Here is an 11,994-nt window from a genome sequence, read left to right on the forward strand (position 1 = left end):
ACCGGAATCGTATAGTCATCACAGATGAAAACAATAAATTTAGTCGTCGTGTCATGTTTTTCTATGCAAGAATAGCAACAATACGCGCTTGTTAACGTGAAGTTCATCCAAGGTTTTTCTGTTACGTCGACGAAAGCATAAAATATGCAGAGTGTCTCTTTGATATGAAGTATTGAGTCAATGTGAATGGTGCACGGTGGAAGATAAATTACCACTTGTTCAATATGCATAGTACCCATTTACCGAAATGCACGTATTAGGTGAGAAATGCGCGATTGAAATGTGTTAGTGCAATTTGCCGTTCATGAGCATGGTTCCTATAGTATACTTAGGGGTAGGGTATAACATGTACAGTTTTTATTTTCTTTCTGGTCTGGTGCCAGTGATGCTGGCAAAGGGTATTCTTATCAATTTCTTCACACCCTATAACTGGTTGCAGAGTGCACTGTATCCTAATACAGAAAGCACGTATCCTATAATGCTAAAACGAAAACAAAATATAATAGATGATCGGCGACACACCTTAATCATAATATGATGGGATTCTACTAATTAACATTATACATTATAATCATTCTTATCTCAAAGCAAGTCAAGGAACGGAATCAAACCTGTCATATTGCACGGCCTAAACATTTTCGAACAATCACAAACAACTTATAGGCAGTATCGCTGCTAGTGTATATAAACACAATAAACATTTTGAATTAATTTATAGATCTCTGTGACTGTGACCATACCGTTTTCTTTATATCATTCAAAATTAGAATCACCTCTACCTTTATATTTACATTTCATTATAATTATTCTTTCAACCATATACATTTACAATGCAAGTACATTATTGGGACGCTGTATCTATTATTTTTTATATTTTTCGTAGATTGAGTTTGCCGACATCGCCCATCAGACTAATTCCAATCATTACAGCTCACCCTGATATTTGTCTGAATGCGATAGTTTTTGCCAAAACCTTTCAATTATTGAAGATAAACCAAGGCCGCAGGTGTGCATCAACTGCATAATTATCATTCTTGAAAGATCTGGCGCATTGCTTTAATAACATTCATTTATCCGATATAATTGTTTGCAAGCTTTGATGTGTTTTACAGTTTTCTTGTAGACGTTTTTGGTACAGATAAGAAAAGTTTAAGTGTTGATTGTTGCGATATAATGAACAAGAGCCTCTACACTAGAGGAGAAGGAAGGGAAGAGACGATTTTTGGGTTGTGGGTTTCCGCCGGCACTGATGGAATACTAACACAAGAAACTTAAAAGTGATTTTATTTCGGTGGTGAATGGAGCATTAATGTGGATTGTTGCAATCCTCGAATCGTCTTATTTCCACCCACATTTGAAGTCAGTACCTTAAATAGTTGTTATGCTCTAGACATAAAATATGACCATGCTGTGACCTTGATCATTGAGCTACAGTCCATGCACTCTGCACATCTTCTCATCGCTACCTACTACTATCTATATGCCAGGTTGAAGTCAAAACCTTGAACAGTTATTCAGTAATGTTCCGATACAGTATAGGTTCTCAAGGCATGAAGATAACCCAAACGCACACATTGATCGAACAGACTGCATTAAATCACTAAAGCAGTTTACAAAGCTTGCGGCAAATATATCATGGACAATTTTCATACGTCAAATGACAGCTTGAGCAGGTTGACTTCTTAACACAGGCTTATTATTGTGGTATGAACTAGAATTATTTACGAGAATTATTTTGTCTACGCAGTTGCTTACATACGTATACAGTTAATGATTTTTGGTTGCGGGTTTTATCCCGCTACCAAAGTTAAGTGTATTTCTGACAATCATGTAGCATCTTTATTTGATTCCAAATCACATCCAGTGGATGTTCATGTGCTACACAAAGTAGTCCCATTCATGAACAATGCAGATGAATTATCAATGATCAAGCAGTTCTTATTCATCCTCTATCCATTCACACTGGCCATTTAGATTATATAAGATCTGTCAGTGATTAGGTATTCCAGCCCATGGTTACATCACTGACTTCCAGCTGTTCATGTAAGGTCAGGCAGAGTTTATCTTAGATATGAGGCACATTAGTATTTGTTTCGTATACATGTATATTTATAGATTGGCATTAAAAATGAAAATAAATCTAGCAAAACCCGCAACCACCAGACATCTCAAGGCTTTGATTTTCTCTAGCTGTTAACAGTCTTTAGTTTACACAGCTTTGAACTGTCTGTACGCAGATAACATACACTGTAATGACAAGTTAATGTCTTGTAATAAAGCCATGATAACCACTTGTTATCCCATTCTTGACCTGATTTCAATCCCTTTTTCTATGAAAACACCGTTTACATGGTCAGAAATACCTATATTGAATTTAACTTCTTGTTTTATAAATATTCATTATATAGCCATTGCGATTTCACCAATCAATGAATTTCAGGAACATTTTCTAATTAACAATAATCAAAATGAAACATTTTGAACAAGGACAGTTCGTGTAAGAATAAAAAACTAAGCCTAATTCATATGCAGACTTATGAGATCGAATTCTAGTATATTAACTTTATAGATATTACATATAATTAATACACGTCGTGGAGCTTCCAATAAAGTGGAGAGAGAAGCTGATTTAAGCCAGTAATGTTTAGTTAAAAAAGATAATTTAATTACTTATGAGATGAGTTTGAATTATACCTGGAACCTCTTGGCCTTTTCATTGCAATGCAAACTGCAATATTGTCACAAAGAATGCTGAAAAGAAGAAAATGGTTTTCACTTCAGACTCAGGCAAGAACAACTATATCTGAGACATTTTTATCCTCTAGACATTGACTTTGGAGGCGGAGGAGGATAGGGGTGGGAAGGAAAACCATAAAGAATCACCTAAACGCAGTGATTATTATATACGCCAAACTAAAATAAATTTCATACCGGGTTAACCTCTTGACCCTACAAAATACCTTAGGTTCCACAAACCACAGCGTCAGTTCTTCACAAACTCTTGGAAACAGAAATATGGCTCAGACAATGCAATATCTAGAACCCTTTTAAGTTTTAACTCTTAGTGACACTGACGTTAAATGTTAAACGAACAATAACAGTATGATAAATTCTTAAAATATGTTTTTACAAATTCGAGGTAAGAGTAAGAATAACTGCTACGTTGTTTTACAGTATAGGACTAAATTCTATAAGGTGAGATAAGGGTAAAATTTTATGGTTCAAACAGGAAAGCGCAATAGTTTAAGACACTTTTGGCTACTCTTGATCGTGAATTTGCACTGCACATCGCACAACAGATTGTTATGGCACGAATAAAATCTCTGGACTCCACTATAATGTGGAAAGTGTTTTTACCGAGCACGAATAATATATGAACGCGGAGTCCTAACAGAATAGAACATTTATTATCAGAGCTCCTATTCTCGGTACGATTATACAATGAATCGCGGTTGAAATTTATCGTTGTTCATTTTTATATTTCTGCTGCCTACCAGTGCCAGAAATCTTAACTGAAAAATTTATCATTGTGTGAAGACATTCATTGCAATTCATGGCATTCGCATTTGTAATTCTTCAGACGTCAAGTTAATTACAAGGGACTTGCCAAGTGGGGAATAAAACATTAACATTACAATTACTGCTGATAAACAACAAGTTCAAAACGTTCGACTTTGTAATTATCTAGAAGAATTTTTATCCTTTTTTACGATAAAATTTGAGTGGAAAAACAGAAACACTATAAATCTCGGCATGAAATGAAACGTTGTTTTCTGAAATTGTTTATTCTTTGTTACAGCTAAAAGGAGATGATTAATATCTACCTATTTTATTTGTTTAAATTACTTCTACTATCCGCATTAATTATTTGGATTTTAAAAAAAATCAATCTCCTAAATGAAACGGTAATGGTTAGGGGGCGTGAGGGGAGTTGCACATTTCACTACCTCCTATGAACAGACTCAGTTAATTAGAGTCTACCAATATGTTTGTTTGTATGCGAACTATGCTTTACAGATTCTGATTAGTATTACAACAGAGGTCAATAAGTGCCGTAAGTCTCCCCAACCTTGGACTCAGTGTTGTTATATTTTCTGGTCCTTTTGGGTCACGAAGAACATTCATTTTTACTATAACATAATTCCGCTTAAGCCGGTACTATGGGGCGTTAGGGGTGTTGCACATTCCATTACCTCTCATTAACAGGTTCAATCAAACCGAGTTAGCTGTTACTTAAGCCATGACCTTGACATTGTCTCCTTACTGCTTTGGCCACACCAAACTGATTACCTGTCCGTCGGATTTCCCGCATCAATTTGACGGGAAATGAAAAAAAAATTTTTTTTGACCGCCAGTAGCCTCTACCTGGCGTATTTTGCGCTGGGTCAAAATCAGTAGGAACGAAAAAAAAAGAGAAAAAATTTCGAAGTTTAAACTCACCTTGCTTCTAATTTATCGGAACATCAGAAAAACATATTCTCTGACACAGACACCGATTCGACAACGTAGTCTTCCTAACGCACAGAAGGAGTACATACACCGGTAGTATCAGTTTATTCGATTAAATTTTTGTAATGCCGAGATTACAAAAGCAACAGCTGTGCTGATTGATACTGAAGATGATACATGATGATACATCAGAAATTCTAGACATTTGCTAATATGTCACCCAAAAGTGTCAACATTTGTTTTTTATACTTTGTATAGTCAAAACCGCTGGATTTTCATTTGATTTCTGACAGTAAAACCCAGCCTGCTGACTTAGCACCGAATAGTACCACCTCAGATTAGCAGGTTCAGTTGAGTGCTGTGTGATCTGCATTTGTAATGGATATATGTTGGTTCAGCACTTCAAGGGTTAAGAGGTTAAATGTCAACGAGCAGAGAAAATTGTTAAGTGATACGGGATAAATAAGACATATCAGAATGATAATAACGCTGATATATTTCTTATATTTTATTGTATGTATCACACATTAAACAATCAATACTCCAAAGACAATGCTGTCTGAATTTTAATTCACACACATTTGTTTTTCCGGCCTATGAACAGAAACACACTTGATCTGAAATATGACGTAAGTGATTTGCTCTTCGCTCGCTTCAATAAATGACGATTTGAATTTTTTTAAAGATTTTTTCGCTCGCTCGCCCCAAATATTTTTGAAAAACAATTCGAAGAACAAGACATCAATTTGTTTTGACCTACATAAAAGAGGATACGATGGCATGCATTTCTCATCAAGTCGGTTTTGTTCAAATTCTAAGATACAACTCTTAAATTCATGAGTCTTTCATGAAATGAGATTGCCTTGGACAAGACTACTTTAAAGATTTAAAATGATAAATCATTTGTGAATCAGAGACTGGCATGTTTTGATAACAAGCAAGAAAATGTTTGACTACCGTATTCTATAAATGTATAAATGAGTATACGACCCAAATTTATGCTTAAATATCTTTTGTAGACCTTACCTGTGATGCGTTAACCAGATCAAAATATACGAAAGAAACCTATTTTCATTACATGTTAATGAAAAATACATTTTGAAATGGCATTTATATTACAGAATGAGAGGAGGAAACGTCCCAAGTTAATGTTTTTTTTTTTATATGAACTATATAATTATGAACTATATAATTATTTTGGAAGATATGTGGTGCCACGAGTTGCTTGAACATTAACGTGATTGCTAAGCTAGTGTTATACATGCTTCATAGAGTAATATCAGATGTTTTTATTATTACTGCTACGTCAAGTACGTTTTAGGTACCGCCAAAAAGGTGGTAGCTATAGGTATATTTTTCAGCTGATGTGTCATGAAAACGGATAAAGTGATCCTGCTATCACTGTAGTCTGTCGAACAAATGAAATAATCAAAATACAAACCGTATTCCCCAATGTGCCAGAGAAGCAAAAACATGAGGCTCCCGTCTTTACATGCCAAGTCTATTCATGCCAATATATGCACCTAAATAGGCGTATTTGGTTGATCAAAGAGATCTTGACATTTACTAGGGTAACTTCTGGATGAAAACTTTTTTTGAATAATTTTAGTCTGTAGTCCAGCGGTCAAAGCTCTGGACTGAAGATCTTTTACGTTAATTCGAAGCCCATATGGACCACTATTTTTTAGGGATTTTCCTTTACTTTTTATTCTTTAAATTTTTTATATTTAAAAGCTTAAACGAATTGATGAGATTGAGCAAAACAAAAAGAGATCAAGGATGTAAAAGCTGACGGTGGTCAATTTGAAATACGATTCTTCGAAAAATTAGATGGAAAACTTTTAGTTTTGTTTTTACTTAGATGGTTGGCATATAGCTTATTTATGTTTTCCAGTATATGTTTTGTGAATTGTTTTCATGAACATATTACTGTTAGATGTTATTTCTATTTAGACAAAACATTTAGGTAATATACATGGGTTCACCACAAACATGTTTGTGTGTTATTATAATTTCTGAAAAAGAGCAATTTGATTGTGTTATTGAATCATCTTATACTTACCTATAAACTTTCATTCTGTGTATGTATGATTAAAGTTAAACAGAAAACAGTCATTAACATCAGTGTACGTCTCTATTTTCTGATTTTCGTAAATGAGGAGTCTTGATGAGTGGAATATATCTGAATTTAGCTTTATGAAAATCATACATATTTTAGAAATAAATGTGTATCTTCGTATACTGTCCACAAATAGATAGACCTTAAAATACTCTTAATATTGCCAATGATGATTATTATTATTATACCTAACTTATATAGCACTCTTTTCATACAAAATATGTACGTTCAAAGATTTTTAAAATGCGGACAGTGAGCTTGAATCTCTGATGCTTGCTGGGAGGGCTTTCCAAAGCTTTGGAGCTGCATGCTTAAAACTTCTGTCACCCTAGTTTACAGCTCGACTCCTCGATACAACCAAAGACAACGGGCCATTTGCCCACCTTAAGTCTTTACGAGGCTTGTACATGTCCAGCATATCGACAATGTACTTAGGAGATTCATTATGCATGGCTTTGTATGTAAGTGTCAAGATTTTGAACTCAATGCGGTGCTGAACTGGAAGCCAATGCAACTCCTTCAAGACCAGCGTGATGTGTTCGTATCTTGGAGTCCTGGTTATGATGCGGGCCGCTGTGTTTTGTACACATTGAAGTTTTTGCAGTGAGTCTTTGGAAATTCCATATAGCAGCGAGCGAGTTACAGTAGTCTGCTTTCGAAATAATTAGAGAGTTCACAATAGACTTGGTAGCATCAGCTGTGATGTACTGCCTGATGTGGCCAATTTTCCGAAGTTGTGCGTAACTAGCTCTACAGAGAGTGTTAACGTGCTGTGTCATGACCATGTTTGAATCCATTCTAGAACCGAGATTCTTCACACAAATTGATGGTTTAATCTGAGAGGTCCTACTTTCACGCAGATATCTTCGGGTATTTTTGTGTGATTTGTGTGAAACAAAATGACCTCAGTTTTGTCATTATTGAGCTTCAGCATGTTCTGATGCATCCAAGAGACTATGTCGTTAAGACAGATTTCAATCCGAGATAGGGCTTCGTGTTGGTGGGAAATAATTCTTGGCTTAAACGATAAGTATAGTTATAGATAGATAGATAGATTTATAGATAGATTTATTTCGGTAAGGAGTGCACATACATGGACAATTAAAAACAACATGTATAGTAATTACAGCATAATAACATAATGCATACATGAAATTAAAGATAGCCATGACAGGCACACCGTCACCAAGGATTACACAAAAAAGAGAAAACTCTTATTTCCATTGTGGTCCTTTGTGTTGGTGGCATGACATAGAGAGGCATAACAGAGTTTACAGAATTATGTGACTAGATGGAAATTGAAGTATGTGACTAGATGGAAATTACACAGCTATATCAAATAAGGAATTATGTGACTAGATGGAAATTGCACAACTATATCAAAAAGTAAAATGCGAGCTTAAATTAAAATGTACATACGTCGAAGGTCATAAGAATAGTTATTAAAACACATTAAATAGTTATTAAAACACATTAAAGTAATTATGCTAAACTGTCTAGTAAATAATTCTTTACTAACGTTTTAAAAACAGGTAATTTCTCGCCGATGCCGATGACTCACAATTCGAGGGCTCAACGCGCAACTAGTCTAAGTGTATATAGAAATAGAAGCAGATAGACTAGTTTCGCGTTGAGCCCTCGAATTGTGAGTCATCGGCATAAAAGTGATGATTCAGCCCATGGCTTCTGCAGATTGAACCAACGGGTTTTGTGTACATGATGTAGTTTTTCGGTACTAGGAGAGATCCTTGTGGTACACTGTATTTCATATGGACTTGAGAAGATAGTTCGCCATTTACTGAGATTGTTTGGTAGCGGTCATTCAGATAGGAAGTCATCCACTGTGATGATAAATCTCATCTAAACGCAACAGGACGGTGTTAAGACTTTTGCAATTAATGCATATGTACACAATTATTGAAGCGCACCTGCAGACGCGCTTATTGTGTGTTTGTAAATAATACATGTGCATGATTGTAATTATCTTATTTGCTGTAGATGAAATTTGCTGGCATCGCTCATCGAGACTAATTCAAAACATTATCAAACAAATTTGATGTCTGTCTCAATGCAATATTTCTTTGCAAATCTTTCAGAGGTTCGACCTTAGCCATCTGTTGGTCGCTAGTGTGCACTATCTACATATTTATCATTGTTGTAAGAGCTGGTGGTGTTTTGAGTACAAATATTAATTCGACGCGACTGTTTGATTACTGTGCTTTGTTGAATTAAAATTTGTTGTGTCTATGTATTTCACTTGGTTAAGTTAAATACCGTGAAAGATTTGATTGTGGCGGAATAATGAGAAAAACGAAATGCGAATAGTCACTGGACGCTTTCAAGTCACTAGAATTCATTGTGAACAAAATTTAACTTTGATGTTTGAATTGTATATATTTAACAGATAAAGTATACATGAATCCATAAGATCTCCACGTGTACCTAGTGAGAACAAGAGGACCATGATGGTCCTGAATCGCTCACCTCTTCCCACATGACCCAGTTTTGAGTATGACGTCGTTTTTTTATTATTTGATATAGTGACCTAGTTTTTGAGCTCATGTGACCCAGTTTTGAACTTGACCTAGATATTATCAAGATAAAAATTCTGACCAATTTTCATGAAGATCCATTGAAAAATATGGTCTCCAGGTTTTTCTATTATTTGACCTATTGACCTAGTTTTCGAAGGTACGTGACCCTGTTTTTAACTTTACCTAGATATCATCAAGGTGAACATTCTCACTAATTTTCATGAAGATCTCATGAAAAATATGGCCTCTAGAGAGGTCACAATGTTTTTCTATTTTTATACCTACTGGCCTAGTTTTTGACCGCACATGACCCAGTTTCGAGTTTTTTATGGCACGTGACCCAGTTTCAAACTTGACCTAGATATCATCAAGGTGAACATTCTGACCAATTTTTATGGAGATCTATTCACAAGTATGGCCTCTAGAGAGGTCACAAGGTTTTTCTATTTTTAGACCTACTGACCTAGTTTTTGACCGCACATGACCCTGTTTCGAACTTGACCTAGATATCATCAAGATGAACATTCAGACCAATTTTCATACAGATCCAATGAAAAATATGGCCTTTAGAGAGGTCACAAGGTTTTTCTATTATTTGACCTACTGACTTAGTTTTTGATGGCACGTGACCCACTTTCGAACTTGACCTAGATATCATCAAGGTGAACGTTCTGACCAATTTTCATGAAGATGTCATGAAATATATGGCCTCTAGAGAGGTCACAAGGTTTTTCTATTTTTAGACCTACTGACCTAGTTTTTGACAGCACGCGACCCAGTTTCGAACTTGACCTAGATATCATCAAGATGAACATTCAGACCAACCTTCATACAGATCCCATGAAAAATATGGCCTTTAGAGAGGTCACAAGGTTTTTCTATTATTTGACCTACTGACCTAGTTTTAGATGGCACGTGACCCAGTTTCGAACATCACCTAGATATCATCAAGATGAACGTTCTGACCAATTTTCATGAAGATCTTGTGAAATATATGGCCTCTAGAGAGGTCACAAGGTTTTTCTATTTTTAGACCTACTGACCTAGTTTTTGAAGGCACGTGACCCAGTTTCGAACTTGACCTAGATATCATCAAGATGAACATTCTGATTAACTTTCATGAAGATCCCATGAAAAATGTGACCTCTAGAGTGGTCACAAGGTTTTTCTATTATTTGACCTACTGACCTAGTTTTTGATGGCACGTGACCCAGTTTTGAACTTGACCTAGATATTATCAAGATGAACATTCTGATTAACTTTCATGAAGATCCCATGAAAAATGTGACCTCTAGAGTGGTCACAAGGTTTTTCTATTTTTAGACCTACTGACCTAGTTTCTGACCGCACGTGACCCAGTTTCGAACTTGACCTAGATATCATCAAGATGAACATTCTGATTAACTTTCATGAAGATCCCATGAAAAATGTGACCTCTAGAGTGGTCACAAGGTTTTTCTATTTTTAGACCTACTGACCTAATTTTTGATTGCACGTGACCCAGTTTCGAACTTTACCTAGATATCATCAAGATGAACATTCTGACCAATTTTCATAAAGATCCCATGAAAAATGTGACCTCTAGAGTGGTCACAAGCAAAAGTTTACGGACGGACGGACGGACGCACGGACGGACTGACGGACGGACGACGGACGACGGACACCGCGCGATCACAAAAGCTCACCTTGTCACTTTGTGACAGGTGAGCTAAAAATCAAGGCCAGATCACGTAATAATGCGAGTCCCTTGACCGGGCAATCATCATTGATACTATACTACTATGCAAAGAAATGGTTCCTGCTGCAAACACTTCAGAGACCCTACTTGTACTTGGGCTGGTTGACCTACGAGCTGCGATTAGTGAGTGTACATATTTACATTTTTCAAGCGCAGTCAGTTCAAACAATTGAATATATTAAAACAGCGATATTTCGTGTATATTTGAGAGGTTTACAGGTTGTAACATTGGTACGTGATTATAGGCAAAATTAATAAAGCCTCAAATTCTTTCCATCTTTTTTATTGTATCATTGAGTATAGATACATATTATTTGCTGTGTATTTACGATTTGGCTTGTGCCAACGAGTGTGTAATCTAATTATATTGTTCCATTTTTAGTTAATGAAAAACAGCATTGACTGCTCTGCATAAGTTACAAACATTTTTACTGCATTACCATTATATACATTATTCAGTATTTGGCCTTCTTCAGGCTATTGAGAACTCTGGTCTAAGTGTGCAAATATATTTTGAAATATTCTGGTAGTATAATATAGGAACATAACTTAGCTGTGTTTCACTCTTTGCCCTAGAATTCTATTGTCTAGCTATATTATTGCTTACATATGTATAAAGTTCATGCTCTTCCCCTGATTAATCACAGAGATCTTTAGTTTACACAGCTTTGAACACTTCATCAGTCATTTGTATGAAGATTATAGACACTTTAATGGCGAATAAATGTCTAACAATTAGGTCCTAATCACCACTAGTTATCCCGTTCTTGACCTCACTTAATTCGCTTATTCTCGAAATGAATCGTGTACTTTGGCAGGATATACCTGTATTGTATTTAGCTTTTTGCATTTTATGTCATCGATATTCGCGATTTCACCAAAAATCTAAAGTTAATTCAAAATTAATCAATGACACAGCCAATATTTGTCTTACGGGAGGATGGTGGTTCTATGATTAGACTTATAAAAGTTTTGATACAAGCATTGTAACTCATCGGAATAATGTGAAAGATACATCAACAGAAAGATATGTTTTTAACCTTTAAATTGATATCATATACAGATGTTTTATCTTAAATAAAAAGTGAACATCTCTCGCATTGCTAAAATATTCAAAGGTTTGTATTTTTATAGATTGGAAGTATACAACGCAA

Source organism: Mercenaria mercenaria, chromosome 1 (assembly GCF_021730395.1).
Source record: "Mercenaria mercenaria strain notata chromosome 1, MADL_Memer_1, whole genome shotgun sequence".
In the NCBI taxonomy this organism is placed as follows: Eukaryota; Metazoa; Mollusca; class Bivalvia; order Venerida; family Veneridae; genus Mercenaria; species Mercenaria mercenaria.